A 16,355-nucleotide genomic window follows, 5' to 3' on the forward strand; every position below is an offset into this window, starting at 1 on the left:
ATAATCGCAGTTTTGTGAAATTCAATCAAATAGTCACTTTAACCATTTATTTTTGGCATCAGTGAGACATCAGACATAAACAATATAGTTCTGAACAGTAATTTCCTCCATAGCAGCACCCGCACCCCCTCTCCTTACAACTCCTCCCTCCGTGGGCGTGTCTGGTGGATTTCAGCAGCGTTTGTCATTCACAAGCCAGTCTCTCCTGCCTGTCTGAGCAGTGAGCAGCAGCCTCCCTCTCTGGCGGCCCCTCGTCGGCGAGCGTGGATGTGGCTTAATCTGTTCTTGGATTTTCGGTTGAGAGCTTTGACGAAGCCTTGTGTGACTCTAGGCTTTATGCTGCGCGCTTCAAAGTGTGCTTTCCACCCAGTCCACCTTTGGAACCCCCCACCGCCGTGCGCCCGTGTGAAAGGTTTTCGCATACAGTATGAGAATGAGGCTCGTTCGCTTCTGGGTCCTCGGTTGAGCTCAGCTGGAATGCGTGCGTTTCTGGCCAAACAACACTCAATAGTCTGAGCACCGTCGCCACTCAGTGGGTCGGCGGAATGGATTGCACACGCCCGGCGGCTCTAACAGTATAATAGAAGATGCAAAAGGGCCAGATCAACGATCCACCGTCAAAAAAAAAAAAACGATTCTGAAAACGTGTTAACACGTTGTTGGCAGTCAACAGCTGGATTCTGAAAACGTGTTTACACGTTGTTGGCAGTGAATGTGTTAATTGGTCTAATCTTTTCTCCCTCACGTACAAATTTGATCTGTCTAGTCTCTTTGCTAGCAACTAGAGAATTTACTTCTAGCCGCTTTTCCTCAACTGCAGCTGCCAAACATTTCAACACCTGGTTGTGACGCCAGGTGTATCGCCCCTGGGAGAGACTGACCTTACACCCTGACAGTATATGCCTCAGTGTACATACACTAGAAGAACATAAAAATAAATTGGATATATTTAATGTTCTATTGATGCTGGATATGTATAACCAGGACATTTTAGAGAGGTGATCTTGCAAGAATATGTGCTGGCACAACAACATTGTCCATCTTGCTTCTTCGGTCGCTATTCTCTCTCATGAAGATTTGTTTGCAGACAGAGAGAAAGCCCCACGTGATAGCCACCCGTCTATCTCTCTCTGATGCCTGCAGTGCGGTGCATCAAATGAGGCGCGTCAATTAACGATAATGACGGGAGTCTTGCGCAGCAGCAGGATGATGTATTCACGCAGATTTTCAGTCCTAAATATCAAACATGTTTGATATGATCGGGACGGCCCCGATGAGGCTGTGAGCCAATCGGGAGGCTTATTGGATCTGCAAACCGCTCCTCCTCTCAGGAGGAGAGCAGGAGAGCAACTTGTGTGACACTGTGGCAAGCGGCAGCTGGAGTTTTGAATATTGACAATTAAACTTGTTAAAATGCACATTTTTGTGTTATTTCATTGTTTTATATACAAAAATAAATGCATTCATCTCTCAATTGAGGTAGGCTATTTATAATGTAAGATTATAGAGTTTGAAATCTAGCTGTCAAAATGACCACTTAGCAGTGTTAATTTTGGCCGCTATTATAGATTTAGTCTTAGTCTTTGGACGAAAATGCGTATTAGTTTTAGTCACATTTGAGTCATTTCTATCCTTGATAGTTTTAGGCTAGTTTAGTCGACGACAACGCAAAACATTTTAGTCCAGTTTCAGTCGACGAAAAGTCATGACATTTTAGTCAACTTTTAGTGATTACTTTTAGTCCAAATGTTTTCTGTCTTTAAACTAGTTCAATTAGGCCATTACAGGCATTGGAAATTGGAATCAAGGTTGACAGGTTGTATCGTCTTGAAATTCGCAAAGCAACATTTAACTCTTAACACTTTTACTTGTGTAATATCCAGATTCCTCATTAGTTTGATAGCTTTAGCCTAGACTCTTCCATCAGTGTTCAGTTTGGCAGCTATTTTAGATTTAGTTTTAGTCTTAGTATAAGAATTAAGTTAAATTAAACTATAAAATAATAATAAATTAAGTTAAGGTTAGGGTAATGTTAAATCAGTTAGGTAAGAATAAGGAATCTTCTTCCTATCACCCATCTACTGTGAGTGAGTGAAATTTTTTGATTTGACTACTACACTACCTAACTAGATACTTGGTTAATGAGGTAACCATTGTATGGTCAGATTGGCTGGCAGATGTGCATTCAAACCATTGGTAGTAGGCTATATTAATTGATACAGATGTGCATTCAAACCATTGGTAGTAGGCTATATGAATGATGCAGATGTGCATTCAAACCATGTACACAGAGATCCCCAAACTCTACACTGAAACTAGAAACCTCATCACCCAGCATTTCAAAGAGAATCAATTCTATGCCTGCACAACTGATCTGTGGACAAGCAGATGTGCCGACACCTTCATGTCTGTCACTATTCAGTACATAACCAAGAAATGGGAAATGTAGTCCTGGTGTTTAGGCTGCAGTGGTCTGAACACAGATACCACTCAGGTGAGAGTTTGAGGGAGGCATTTGAAGAGAAGGTTGAATTTGATTGGAGGTTAGACCTTTCAAAGATGGCAGGCGTCACAACAGACAGTGCCTCAAACAACAAGAAGGCATTTCAGACTGACTTCAAATGGGTGCCTGTGTGTGTGTGTGTGTGTGTGTGTGTGTGTGTGTGTGCGTGCGTGCGTGCGTGCGTGCGTGCGTGCACGTGTGTAAAACTGTTAATCAACTTTCTCTATAAGCGTAATAGCCAACAACTAGACAGCAAAAGAACATTTCCAACTTTTTACTTTGCATAGTCTCACGTGGTCAGACTATTAGCCTATATATAGACTATATATATATATATGTATACCCTGCGCTGCATACCCATACAAACCAGGAATTTGAATTCCTCGTTTGTAATATGATTACAAATAAAAAAAAAGCCAAGAGCCATGAAACCTACCTCCTTGCTTTGAGCTGCAGTTCCACAGTCTGTTTGTCTATATTCTAAGTGTTGACAGTTTTCTACTTAAGAAGTTTATCAAGTCAGTCGGGTGAAGTCCAGCGACAGGAAGTAACCCACAGCTCGCAGGACATCAGCACCCCTGATGTTGAGGCAGGTCCTAGCACCGAGGAAAGCAGAGAGGCCAGCCAGCCAAAAAGGGAGAAGATTAGTGGTCAGAAGCCTAGAGTTAAGTGGCCAGGTGCAGCGGAAAGTAGGAAGTGGGAAGATATCAATAGTGATTTGGTTAGGATGTTAGAGAAGCTTAAAGGAACTGCTGAGAGTAAGTTGGAGAAAATGGGAGATCATATTTACGATTATGGTAAGGAAAGGTTTGGCGTCTTTGAGAAAAGGAAGAAACTAGAGGGTGAGGTAGTTAAATCTAGGCGCCAACAAGAGATAGTCAACAAGTCATATCTTTCAAACAGAACACAGTGTGTCTCTGTTGATGGTGTTGTAAGGAATAAGGCGTCCTGATGTATGCTGACGATGCAGCCATCATTGCGCATGGTAAGGATGCCATGTTAACTGCATCCAAGCTCACTAGTGCATTGGCCCATGGTACAAGCCTGGTTACGAGACTCATGTCTCATGCTCAACACAAAGAAAACTGTATGTATGATGTTCACCAAGCGACCTAATAAGTTGAGCAGATCCTATGTCTTCCTGGAGAGAGAAGAACTGGAACTGGTACCTCAGTTCAAGTACCTTGGAGTTATTTTGGACTCTAACCTCACTTTCAAAAAACATGTAAAAAAGGTGTCCAATACAGTTAGATTTAACATACAGAATTTCAAACAAATCAGGCCCTTTATCACAACGGATGCGGCTAAAGCCTACCTCCACTGATTCTCTCTCACATAGACTACTGCTCCACTGTTTGGTCCTTCGCTGGTGTCACTGTGCTCAAACCCCTTGAACAGCTCTATAAAAAAGCCATCAAGGTGTTTGACAAAAAACCACAATCACATCATCACTGTGAAATCTCAGAGAAATATCAGCTCCTTAGCTTTAACAATTTTAGAACGTTTAAAAGCACGTGTCTAATCTATAAATGTTTACACAGCTTGGCTCCTCCTCCTCTAGGGGAGTTCATTAGAAGGAAGAATAGAAATGTGAGCACAAGGGCAGCAGCTAGGGGGGACTGTGTAGTCCAAGCTAGAAAAACCACGTTCTCAAAAAACACCTGGTCGATCAATGGCAGCACTAGCTGGAACACACTGCCTATGGCTATTAGGGAAAGCCCCACTTTTGCGGCATTCAAAAGCCAGCTCAAAAACTGGCTTAAAACAAATCAATTTTGTGAACACTAGCTTAATAGCTACCTTCCAAATCTTCTTCTCTTCCTGCACTAGGCACTTCACCACTTAAGTGTAGCACTTAAGAGAGAGTAGCCTTCCGTATTGTATTTATGTATTGTTATCATGTAACCTGTCGAATGTAAGGTGTAGTATTCTTCTTTTAGCACTGACATGCTGCATGTACATCCTGTCTGTGTTTTGCTGTAATTTGATGTCTGTAATGTTGTGGTATCTCTTGCGATGACACGTTACATGTATATTAGGGTGCATCAAAATACACATTTTCAGAATATTGATCTGTCTGGGTGCTAAAAGTGTTACCATCCATGGAAAAACAACACATGCAAAATATTTTTGCAATCCGTGGTGATCTAGGGGTATAACGGCACATCAGCTTTTTCGGCAACAGGGGGTAACTGGCTTCACTGGGGAGCCATGATAAATTGGTTCATTTTATGCCATTCTCTGGTTCCATCACTTTCGGCTTGGGTTTCAATGTTTGGTTTAAAAAAGAAGAAGCAGCAAGCCATGTGGCAAAGAATTCACCTTCACAATTTTATTATCTTCCAAAAAATTATCTCTGCAGCAGCTTGCATGTCAGCCAGGCGATGATCGTTCCACATGCTTCGTCTGGAGCATCTCAGGTAAACTTGTGTGTGGCTAGCTACAGCTAGCTAGCTAGCTACTTTCCAGTTAAAACATTAGAAATTAACGTTAGCGTGCTAATAGATGGATGGGTCGACATGTTGCATGTAGTCTAATGTGAAATAACTGCGGAGGTTGGAGCCAAAAGTGTCTCAAAATTACTATTGTGGTTTTAGTTGGCCACTGTTAAATTAGCTTGCTTGCTATACCAGTGGCTCCTGCATTACATTACTGTCTTTTCTTGGGAAGCTAAGCAGGTCTGGCCTAGGATACTCCTTGGATGGGAGACTGGTGCTGGAAGTGGTGTTGGAGGACCAGTAGGAGGTGCTCTTCCCCTCTGCTCTGAATAATCTGATCTGATGCATAATCTCCCCAATGCCCAAGGGCAGAGACAGGGACTCTGTCCTGTGAGTGAGCACCGTCCTTCAGATGAGACGTTAAACCAAGGTCCTGACTCTCTGTGGTCATTAAAGAGCCCATCGGCACTCTTCGCAAGACTAGGGGTGTAACCCCAGTGCCCTGGCTAAATTCCCAAACAGGCCTTCCTTCAATCATGGCCACCTAATCATCCCTCATTACTTAATTGGCAAATTCAGTCCTAAACTCTCCATCATGATAGCTGATGTGTGGTGAGCTTTCTGGCACAAACTGGCTGCCGTGCATCACCCCGGTGGGTGCTACACATCGGTGGTGGATGAGTTGAGATCCCTCCCCCTCCCTCCTCTGATATGTGAAGCGCTTTGAGTGTCTTGAAACAGCTATATAAATCCAATCAATTAATTATTATTATTATACTCGGACACTAACACTATCTAGCCAGCTATTAGCTGGCAGCTAGGAACCACTGACTCATAAACTAGACTGTGTGACCAGCCAGTAGATTTTCGGACTTAAATATAATCCAAAATCATATTCAGATAAGTGCTTTTCTAAGATTGGCTTTGACTCTGATCTGTAAACCCTCAGTTGAGTTGAGTTGAGTTGAGGTGATGGGTGTGGTGAGGTGAATTCAGGTGATATTGTGCAATTGCCTCTGTGTATACATGGCCCTCGTGCCTGCACTCGTTGCAAGAATGTCTTGTTTTTGTGTGGCAGCACTGATTGGGGGGGCGGGGTAGGTATGTGTGCCCAGGGCCCTTTGTCTCATAATCCACCTAGGCACATCTCTCTCCTCTTTCTCTGTCTCATTTTCATTATCTCTGCTAAATTAATCATTCCCACAAGAATGTTCTAAACTTCAACTTTCTCTGCTTTGGGCCCCTAGCCTAACATAACCATTCCTGTCGGAGTTACAGGGGGGAGGGGAAAACATAATTGCCACGAGAACTTGAGAGCTGATCTTTCTCGTGGGGGGGGGGGGGGGGGGGGGGTTAGTGGTTCGAAGACTGGCACCACAGCCTTCATTCCATCCAACATCCTCAGCCGGCCGAGTCTTGTGTCCCTGGCCACACGGTTGAAGATCACACCAATGCAGCAGGCTGCCTTCAGTCAGGTGGTAATTCGGCAAAGGTCTCTACATCCTATGCGACAGCAGACCGAGCACGCCGCCACGTGCTGGAGGCAATCAGTGAGGAACGGCACGAGCAGTGGACACCATACACCCTACACTGGGACAGTAGGTTGACGCCAATGCTCAACAATGTACGCCAGTTAGAAGAGGGTCTGACAGTGGTGGTCGGAGATGCGGAGCGGCTCAAACTGCTCGGTGTGCCAGCATTCATGAAGGGGACAGACGAAGCATGTGGAACGATCATCGCCCGGCTGACGTGCAAGCTGCTGCAGGAGTGGTGCTGCGCTGACCAGGTTGTCAAGATGGCATTTGACACCACCGCATCAAACACTGGCCATCTCACGGCAGCCTGCATCGCCATTCAGCTCTCAATGGGTCGACCACTGCTCTGGTCTGGGTGTCGGCACCACATCGGCGAGGTGCTCCTCAGCCACATTTTTACTGACCTCAAGGTGGAGACGTCACGCTTGCCAGAGGTTACATTGTTTACACGTCTGCGGGATAACTGGAACCTGGTGCCACACAAGGACAGCAACCCATTGTCCTGTTACATTCCATACACCGCCGAACCACTGTTCCTGGTCAAGATGCGTGGTGAATTCATTGAGTGTGCTGCAGGAGTGCTTGACTACAAGCGAGGTGACTACCGTGAGTTCGTGCAGCTGTGTCGTGTGTATCTGGGTACAGACGGTCCAGCGCACACTCCAGTTACCTTCCAACGGCCGGGAGCACTGCACAAGGCATGATGGATGGCCAAGCTGCTCTACACACTCAAACTGGCCTTGATGGAGCAGCACATTGCATTGCTTCCTCAGGGCACCATCACCACGCGGCAGCAGGTGCTGAAGATTCGGGCGTTTGCCAACTTTATCACGCACATCTACGCAACGTGGTGGCTGACCTGCGACACGGCCGTAGATGCAGCATGGAATGATCTCACACTCTACCGCCACCTGTATGCTTACAAGTCTGTTGACGAGGGCATCACAGCATCAGCAATTAAGGCACTGGAGCGGCACCTATGGTACCTGACAGGCGAGATGCTGCCCCTGGCACTCTTCAGCACCAAGGTGCCAGTTGGCGAGTGGTGCACACTTGCAAATGCCATCTTCAAGCACAAGCCGGCTGATGTCCCAATGCGAGCCCCACAGCTCCGCTTTGGCACTGGTTTCGGCAAGCCGAAGTTCCTAACCCTCTCGTTGACCACCAGCTTGGCCGACCTCGCCAACCCAGACTGCTGGTTCGGCATGTATCAGCTGCACATTGATCTAGCGTTTCTTTCGCTTGATGTAGAGGATTGGGCTACCAGTGTGGAATTCCAGATGGGTGCGGTGAATGTACGTGCCATCAATGTTGTGAATGACTGCGCCGAGCGTGGCGTCAAACTCACATCAGACTTCATGGCAGCAGCCAGGGGAGAGGAGCATCTGCAGAATGTACTGCAAGCAGTGGAGCATGACCGCTCTAAACAGCCAAAACTGCGCAGCTGCAAGCGCAAGCTGGACCAGGACTAGGACTCTAGGTTGCTCAATGGTTGCTTCAATGTTCTCGGTTCTAGGTTGCTTCAATGTTCTCAAATAAATAAATGTTCTATTCAAATTCAAATGTTCTGTTAAAAAATAAATACATCTTGTTCTATTCAAAATGTGCAATCTATGCATTTCTAAAATTTGCCTTGACCCAAAAAGGCAGATTTTCGTATTTTTCACATGCTGTGTTACACCCCTAAATCTCAATCCATTTTCCCAAAACTTTGCAAAAGTCATTTTTATGTCTCATAACAAAATGCAACCCCAGACAGTTTGATATGTTGAGATTTCATTTTTGCATTGCAATTTGATGCACCCTAATGCCTACTCCTCGTCACCCCTCCCCCCGCTTGGCCGCTCTGATCACAATCTGGTCTACCTCAAATCCAGCTATACCCCGATGGTTAAAAAACTGCCTGTGACCTCCAGGACAGTGAGGGTATGGTCAGAGGAAGGAACGGAGGCTCTTAGAGCCTGTTTTGAGGTAACAGACTGGCAGGCACTCTGTGACCCACATGGCAAGGATATTGATGGGATCGCAGAGTGCATTACTGACTACATTAACTTCAGTGTGGATTGCAACATACCCACAAAGGAAATAAAATGTTACCCTAATAACAAGCCGTGGGTAACTAAAGACATAAAGGCCATCCTGAACACCAAGAAAAGAGCATTTAGGTCGGGGGATACAGACAGGATCAGAGCCATCCAGGGGGAGCTGAAAGTGAGCATCAGAGTGGCAAAGGAGGGCTACAGGTCGAAGCTAGAGGCGAAGCTCGAGGAGAATAATATGAGAGAGGTGTGGAGGGGTGTGAAAGCCATCACGGGCTTCAATTGTGCTGGGGGGGGGGGGGTTGATCGGGCCAATGAATTGAATATGTTCTTCAATAGATTTGATACAGCTGGCCCGGGGGCCCCCTCTCCTGACTGCAGCATACAAACAGCAGCCCCCACCACACGGCTCTCCCCCCCCTCCCTCTGGCTCTGGCTGATGGCCCTCCAGTCTTATCACCCCCCCCCCCCCCCCCCCCTCATCCCCCAGGCTATTCCCCGTCACCAGAGACGAGGCTACACCCCCCCTCCCCCCCCCCCCCAAAGGGCTTCAGAGCTGATGATGCCACCCCCCCCCCCATCTCCTCCCAGAAATAAAACCTCCTCAGGCCCACACTGATTTAAAACCACACTGAGATCGGCCAACAACAACTGAACTCTGTCGGCCCCTACTGTACATATGGAGCATATACATTTACAAAAACCAAAGTAAAAGATTCATATCTCGCTTTAACAACCAGCAATCTACCTTTCACTATTTCTTCTACCACATACGATTGTGGTAAATAGTCTTTAGAAAAAAGGAGGGCTACTCCACCACTATTTTTACTTAAATGACTTAAAATGATTTCACCATCCCACTCTTTCTTTCAGTCAGTCTCATTCATACTGTCACTATGTGTTTCTTGAACAAACATGACACTAATGAACTTTAACTTGACAAGCTCAAAAAGACATGCCCTCTTTCCCACATCCCTTGCTCCATTTATATTGAGCGTGGAGATTTTAAAATGGCTCATAAAGAAAAATGTGGAAAAGAAAATACACAAACAAAACATTAACCAGACAGTGAGATAGTTTATCTTATGCTGTTTCCACATTCTGTATCTAGTTCTTCATTGAGACTCGTAACATATTTCTTTAGCCTGTAAATCTCTGGATCTGTATAACCATCATCTCCTCTGAATCTCATCTGAAATTGAACAGACCGTAGAAACAAAGCTTTATCAAGAAGAACATCCTCAAGGACAACATTTTGCTTATTTTTCGTCTGTTTCAAAAATGTCTTAACCTGCTTCATTTCATACAATTTATCTTGGTGTGAGTCAGACAACTGAGAGTCATCACAATCCTGACTGTCTACACCACCCTCCCCCGTCTCTTCTCCTTGCTGGGTGCCCTCCTCCCCCTCACCGACCATACTTGTACCCTCTGACAGTTCTTCCTCCTGTCTGGCTCTTCTCATCACTGATAAACGGCGGTACATTTGAAACAGTCACTCTTTTTGACGGTGTGGTGAGCGGCGATACTGACACAAACTTGTCATCAATAACCACGCCTGACTCAACCACTTGATTCACTTTGTCAATACTGTAGCATTGTCAGGAACGAGGCGAGAGTCAGGATCTAGTCACCGCACTTTATTCTTTATCACACACAGGTCCGGGGCTACTGTCAGCCGTAGCCCACGCCAAAACAACCCCACAAAACCACGCTAGCTCCCTCCTAGCTCTCCGCTCTCCCCAAACACAGCCGTCTCCCTCAGGCTCCACACACCAACTCCGCGAGCTGTTCTCCTCTCGCCCACAGCTCCCCTCCCCCCAGCCAATCACAGGTGAACCCCCCTCTCACCCCACCCACTGGCCACATGTCGCCTTCACAGACCCCCCGTAATTCCCCACAGACATGTCAATCCCACACACTTACAGTAGCACACAAACCCACCTCGTTACACTTCCCCCTCACATCAAAGCTTCTGGCCCACCAGAAGCACACAAGTCCCTCTCCCCCCCCAGTGGGGTCACTCCTCCGCCAGGTGACTCTCCTCAGCCCCCCCCCCCCCTGTGTCCCACAGTCATCACACGCACTGCAGTAGTTCCGCACATCCTCCTTGTGTTTGCCCCAGTAGTGTCCCCCACGAACACGGCGGAGCGTCTCCTCATGCCCGCGATGCCCGAGACAGCCGAGGCCCTTGTGCGCCCACCGCAGTACCAGCCCTCGGAGGGAGCTGGGTACAACCGTCTGGAACCCTCTTTTCCCGTGCTCCCCCCTCCCCAAAACTCCATCTTCACTCGGACGCAGCTTCGCAAACATGTCCCACAGTCCTTTCGTGGCACCGGAAAACGTGTGACTCTCCTCCACAGGGGGCCGGCGTCCGGCCACCACCCACGTGTACACCGGACCGATATCCGCGTCCTCCGCCTGCCTGCGTTTCCACTCCTTCGCTTCGACCGACCAAATGGCCATGTCGTCCGCCGGGTCCACATCTGAACACTCCCCCTCTTTCTCCGCCTCTCGCCCGCGCTCGTCCTCCTGTCCCCCTCCCCCAGGGGGCGGCGTGTTCAGGACAGCAGGGAGAACACAACCGGCCGCGACCACCACCTCGGCTTCCCGTCCAGCAACCGTGGGGGGCGTAGCGCAGCTCGGCTGTGCCGGTCCCTCCGGCGTTAGTGGCGACACCTGCTCATTTGGAAATATGAGCGTCGCTCTCCCGATCCTAACAACGTCCCCTTCCCCCCGGCTTTCCACACTCTCCCCAACCCGTGTCTCTTCCCTGACCTCCACTGTCTCAGTGCAGTCTCTGGCCAAATGTCCAGGCCTCTTACACGACCAGCAGAGTCTCACCTGCCAGCCGCCTGCACGTCTCTCCTCTCCCGCTGTCCTCTGCTCCCCGCCAGCCTCCGGACACCCCCTGGCGAGATGCCCGAAGGCCCCGCACGACCAGCAGACACCTGGCCGTCCCCAGTATCGTTGCTCCGCGTACCCCGTCTGTCCCCCGGAACCGCTGCGGCACCACCTCGCCACGTGGCCTGGTTCTCCACAGGTCCAACACACTCTTTGCGGCTCCTCCGTCCGCTTCTCTCCGTGCTGCGCGACTTCCCGTAGTAGCTCCATAAGCCCCTCTGCCCAGGCAGGCGTCGCCTCCAACAGCCGTCTGACCTCCTGCATCAAGCGGGCCTCCACGCCGGCAAGTACCGCGCTGAGCTCCTGCTTCAGGCGGCCCTCCATGCCAGCAAGCACCGAGCCAAACTCCGGGGTCGGCAGCTCCTTTTCCCCCCCGTCCACCGACAGGCGTTCCTCGCGCACCATTCCACGTGGTCCTTGTAGCAGCTAGCACACAACAGCTAACAGCTAACGCCAGGTCGCGCTCGAGTCTTCCAGTCTTAGTTTTTCTTCTGACACCACTGTAGCATTGTCAGGAACGAGGCGAGAGTCAGGATCTAGTCACCGCACTTTATTCTTTATCACACACAGGTCCGGGGCTACTGTCAGCCGTAGCCCACGCCAAAACAACCCCACAAAACCACGCTAGCTCCCTCCTAGCTCTCCGCTCTCCCCAAACACAGCCGTCTCCCTCAGGCTCCACACACCAACTCCGCGAGCTGTTCTCCTCTCGCCCACAGCTCCCCTCCCCCCAGCCAATCACAGGTGAACCCCCCTCTCACCCCACCCACTGGCCACATGTCGCCTTCACAGACCCCCCGTTATTCCCCACAGACATGTCAATCCCACACACTTACAGTAGCACACAAACCCACCTCGTTACACAAAAATCACCACCGCGCCATTCATTCTAGCAGCAGATTTAATGCTGTTTGGTGAACGCCATACCAGCACTGCGGTCACGCCATCCGCACTTTGGGGAAGTGTAGTCGCGCTATCTGCACGTAAAATTCATTGAGCGTCTACTTCGCTTCGTACGGTAAATAGTGGGCGAAGCCCTCATGGTGCCTTCAGGTACGCCTTGTACACTCAGAAACAGATACTAATGGCCACATAGCTTGTTGTAAACAGCACAGATAATGTTTTTCTTATCATTTTCCCCTGTTGAAATGCATACATCTGTCATTAAGGCTACTTTATTGTTCTTCAAGAAAACTTTTCTAATAAGTACCTCTGTCAATTAGGTTGTTTGTGGTGCCATTTGTCTGTATGTCTGTTTATTTGAATTAGACAAAAACTAATATGCACATTTTCATGAAACTTGGTGGAAGGGTGAAGCATGGACAAAGGAAGAAGGCATTACATTTAGGTACGGATCTATGTCAGACTGACCTCATGGTGGCGCTATAATAGCCCTCTTTACATAGGCTGATATTAAAATGTCCATGAAAACATAAAATCAATTTGTTTTCTGCAAACTCCACCAGATTCTTGCTCAGTACTCCCCAGTCTACCTACCTGGTGATTTTCAAGTGGTTTTACTGCAGCATTTTCGAATAATCCAATGGCAAAGTCATATACATTATGCATAATATGACACATTGGCTGATTTTCAAAAGGCCATGAAAACTTCAAATCAATTTGTTTCCTGCAAACTCTACCAGATTCTTACTCAGTACTCCCCAGTCTACCTACATGGTGATTTTCAAGTGGTTTTACTGCACCATTTTGGAATAAAAATAAAAATAAAAAATAAAATAATGGGAAAAAAAATCATTTTGAGAAAAAAGTCGAAATTTCGTGAATAAAGTCGAAATGTTGAGATTAAAGTCGAAATTTCGTGAATAAAGTCGAAATTTCGTGAATAAAGTCGAAATTTAAGCACCAGACAGAAGAGAAAAAAAAATCGGAGGATTTTTTTTTTCCAAGAATAAAGTCGAAATGTTGAGATTAAAGTCGAAATTTCGACTTTAATCACGAAATTTCGACTTAGCATTTCAACAGGGGAAAGTGATAAGAAAAACATTATCTGTGCTGTTTACAACAAGCTCTGTGGCCATTAGTATCTGTTTCTGGGTGTACAAGGTGTACCTGAAGGCACCATGAGGGGCTCAGTGAAAGAGGAGAGCCGGCACTCACGGTAGGCTAATTTGAAAAAAAGCCTTTTATTGGGCATTGAAAAATTGGACGTTTCGGCGTAAAGCCTTTGTCAACAATGAGAAAGAGACACTTTCAGAAATATATACACACATACATCAAGGAGGGCACCAATCATTACGCAGGGCAGTAATGGGAGAATGCAAGGCACCTGTAGTGCACCCAAGGGTGCGGCCGTCAGGGCCGTGTGCAAAGAGAAGTTGTGCAATCCTAGACCTACAGTAGGAAGTGATTGATGACAGACAGGCAATTCTACCATGAGTCAAGAGCCAAATAGCCATGAGGGGCTCACCCACTCTTTACCGTGCAGAGCGAAGTAGACGCTCAATGGATTTTACGTGCAGATAGCACGACTATGCTTCCTCAAAGTGCGGATGGCGTGACCGCAGTATACCAGCGGTGGCTATACGCCCGCCAACCAGCAAGATGCTGGCTGACCACACACACACACACAATCCCCTAAAGCAGGGGTGCCCACACTTTTTCAGCTTGGGAGCTACTTTTAAAATGACAAAGTGAAAGTCAAAGTGATCTACCAAACATATTTATTTATATATATACAGGCCCGGCGTTAGGGGCGGGCCTGACCAGGCCGGGCCCCCCCATTCAAAAAAACTTTCAACCCAAAGCCTTAAAATCGACACTTTTCTACAAGATTCTACAAAGTACTTCCTCATTGAAGACAGCAGTGCGCGAGGTGCTAAAACGCAGGAGCTTATGACGTCATAAGCTCTATATAACCTTTGTACACACGCGCAATCCGCACCCACCCTCCTTTTGTCCGTTCTTTGCCCCCAGTGACAGCGCTCCCTCGCTGTCCGTCTCCCTCCCACTCTGTGTGCCGTCGTGCCAAGCGCTATGCCTCTCTCTCTCTCTCTCTCTCTCTCTATCTCTCTCTCTCTCTCTCTCTCTCTCTCTCTCGGGACTAGTGAGAGAGAGAGCACAGAGAGAGACACACAGGCTGGTGACGCGAGGTTACTCTCTCTCTCTCACACACACACACACACACACACACACACACACACACACACACACAGCACGAGTGCTGTGTTCGACACACAGCACTCGATCTCTTTCTCCGTTTCCCTCCCCCCCTCTGTCTCGCGCTCTCTCTCTCTCGGAAAACCTGCTGCAGACGGGACACGCCCACACAGTCCGCGGGAGAAAATACACTCTAAAAAATAATTGATTCTCATGAGTTTTGCCACGACTGTCAAACCTAAATTTATATACTTTGCGACGTTCATCATCGTTCAAATTTGGCTGGTGGCTTATTAACATAGGGTCCTGTGATGTGATGAACTCAAAATGCTAAATAATAAAGAAATATTTCTGGTTTCCAGGGACTTTAACATGGAATCTGGCTGTCATTAGGCATTGATTAACTGAATGCTATTGCTAACTGTTACTTTGAACATCCATTTGCAATGATTCTGGCTGGATATTAACTATTGTAAATTTGTCACAATGAATGCAATTTGTGCACAATGTGTAAATACACTTAATATTAATTGTTTAGGCCTAATTATTTGTAAAGTCACAACACATTAGAGATGTGTGTAGTTCTTCACAGATTTAGCCTCTTCGTTTTGCTCTCAAATGCACCAGGTTGACGAATTTTACTTTAAAATGTCAAAATCTTCTTCCGGGGGAGAATCCCCCCGGACCCCCCTTGGGTAGCTTGGCCCCCCCAAGCTAGGGGCAGGCCCCCTCTGTAATTTGGGTCTGGAGCCGGGCCTGTATATATATATACACTGAGTATACAGTGGAAAACAGTGGAACAGTGGAAAAACAGTGGAAAAACAGTGGAAACAGTGGAAAAACAGTGGAAAAACAGTGATTTTTTTTTATTTATTTTTTCCTTCCTCAATGCCATGCGATCTACCACACTACGGTCGATCGCGATCGACGTATTGGGCACCCCTGCCCTAAAGCCACTCTATTTACACACCAACACTGTAAGAAACTGTACAAAACAATTTACAGCATTTAGAGAGAAAAAAGATAGAAAATCACTCACTTCGTAAACTCACTCCACTGATCCACACTCACTCCACTCTCGGCTCGTGCACATCTACAATGGCAAAAGCCTGTAGAAACGCCCGCCGGGCGTTTCATGGTGTGCACGTACGAGAGAGAGAGAGAGAGAGAGAGAGAGAGAGAGAGAGAGAGAGAGAGAGAGAGAGAGAGAGAGAGAGAGCTACACTTCCTGTTAAAATGTGACAAGTGTGTGTGTGTGTGTGTGTGCGTGCGTGCGTGCGTGTGTGTGTGTGTGTGTGTGTGTGTGTGTGTGTGTGTGTGTGTGTGTGTGTGTGAGACAAATGCAATATTAGCACTTCTACATACTTAGCTTCCGGTACTCCTTATAACCAGTGTAAATAAGTTTGGGGCAAGTATTCAAATAAGTGCAACGGTCTCGCAGCAGATCAGACAGACAGGCTTTGAACTGCCCGTGGGGAGGATAAACATGTACAAATCTGTCCATTCTTCATTAAAAACTCTGTTCTCTGTGTCCACTTTTCTCTTTTTAGAGCACGCCATAGCCTACTTCTCACCTATTTCTCCAACGTGTCTCGGTTTTTTCTCCCCCGTGTGTGTATAGCGCTGCTCACTGACAGGCTGTGACAAGCAGAGTGGACCCACACAAAGGAATCTTGGAATGGCTGGAATGTAAATTTCATTGGCACAATAGCGTCACGTGGGACTCCAAACCAGTACCGTAAATGCTAGAATAGCCAGAAAAGCTGCGCAATTTAAAAATACCAAACACTGCAAACTTTGAAGAAAAATCTCAGTATAA

At 47.3% G+C, this 16,355-nt stretch overlaps 1 protein-coding gene across 1 annotated transcript in view; it reads right to left on the minus strand.

Moving 5' to 3' along the window:
- LOC310775859 (sialoadhesin-like) overlaps window positions 1–15,616 on the minus strand; it is a gene marked incomplete at its 3' end in the record, with an annotated part of 108,198 nt that extends 92,582 nt beyond the window's left edge. Inside the window, exon 1 of the mRNA XM_083635986.1 lies at window positions 15,576–15,616. The remainder of the gene's footprint in view (window positions 1–15,575) is intronic.
- Between the last annotated feature and the right edge of the window lie 739 nt (window positions 15,617–16,355).

This window comes from Poromitra crassiceps, assembly GCF_964638095.1.
Source record: "Poromitra crassiceps genome assembly, chromosome: 4".
Classification (NCBI taxonomy): domain Eukaryota; kingdom Metazoa; phylum Chordata; class Actinopteri; order Beryciformes; family Melamphaidae; genus Poromitra; species Poromitra crassiceps.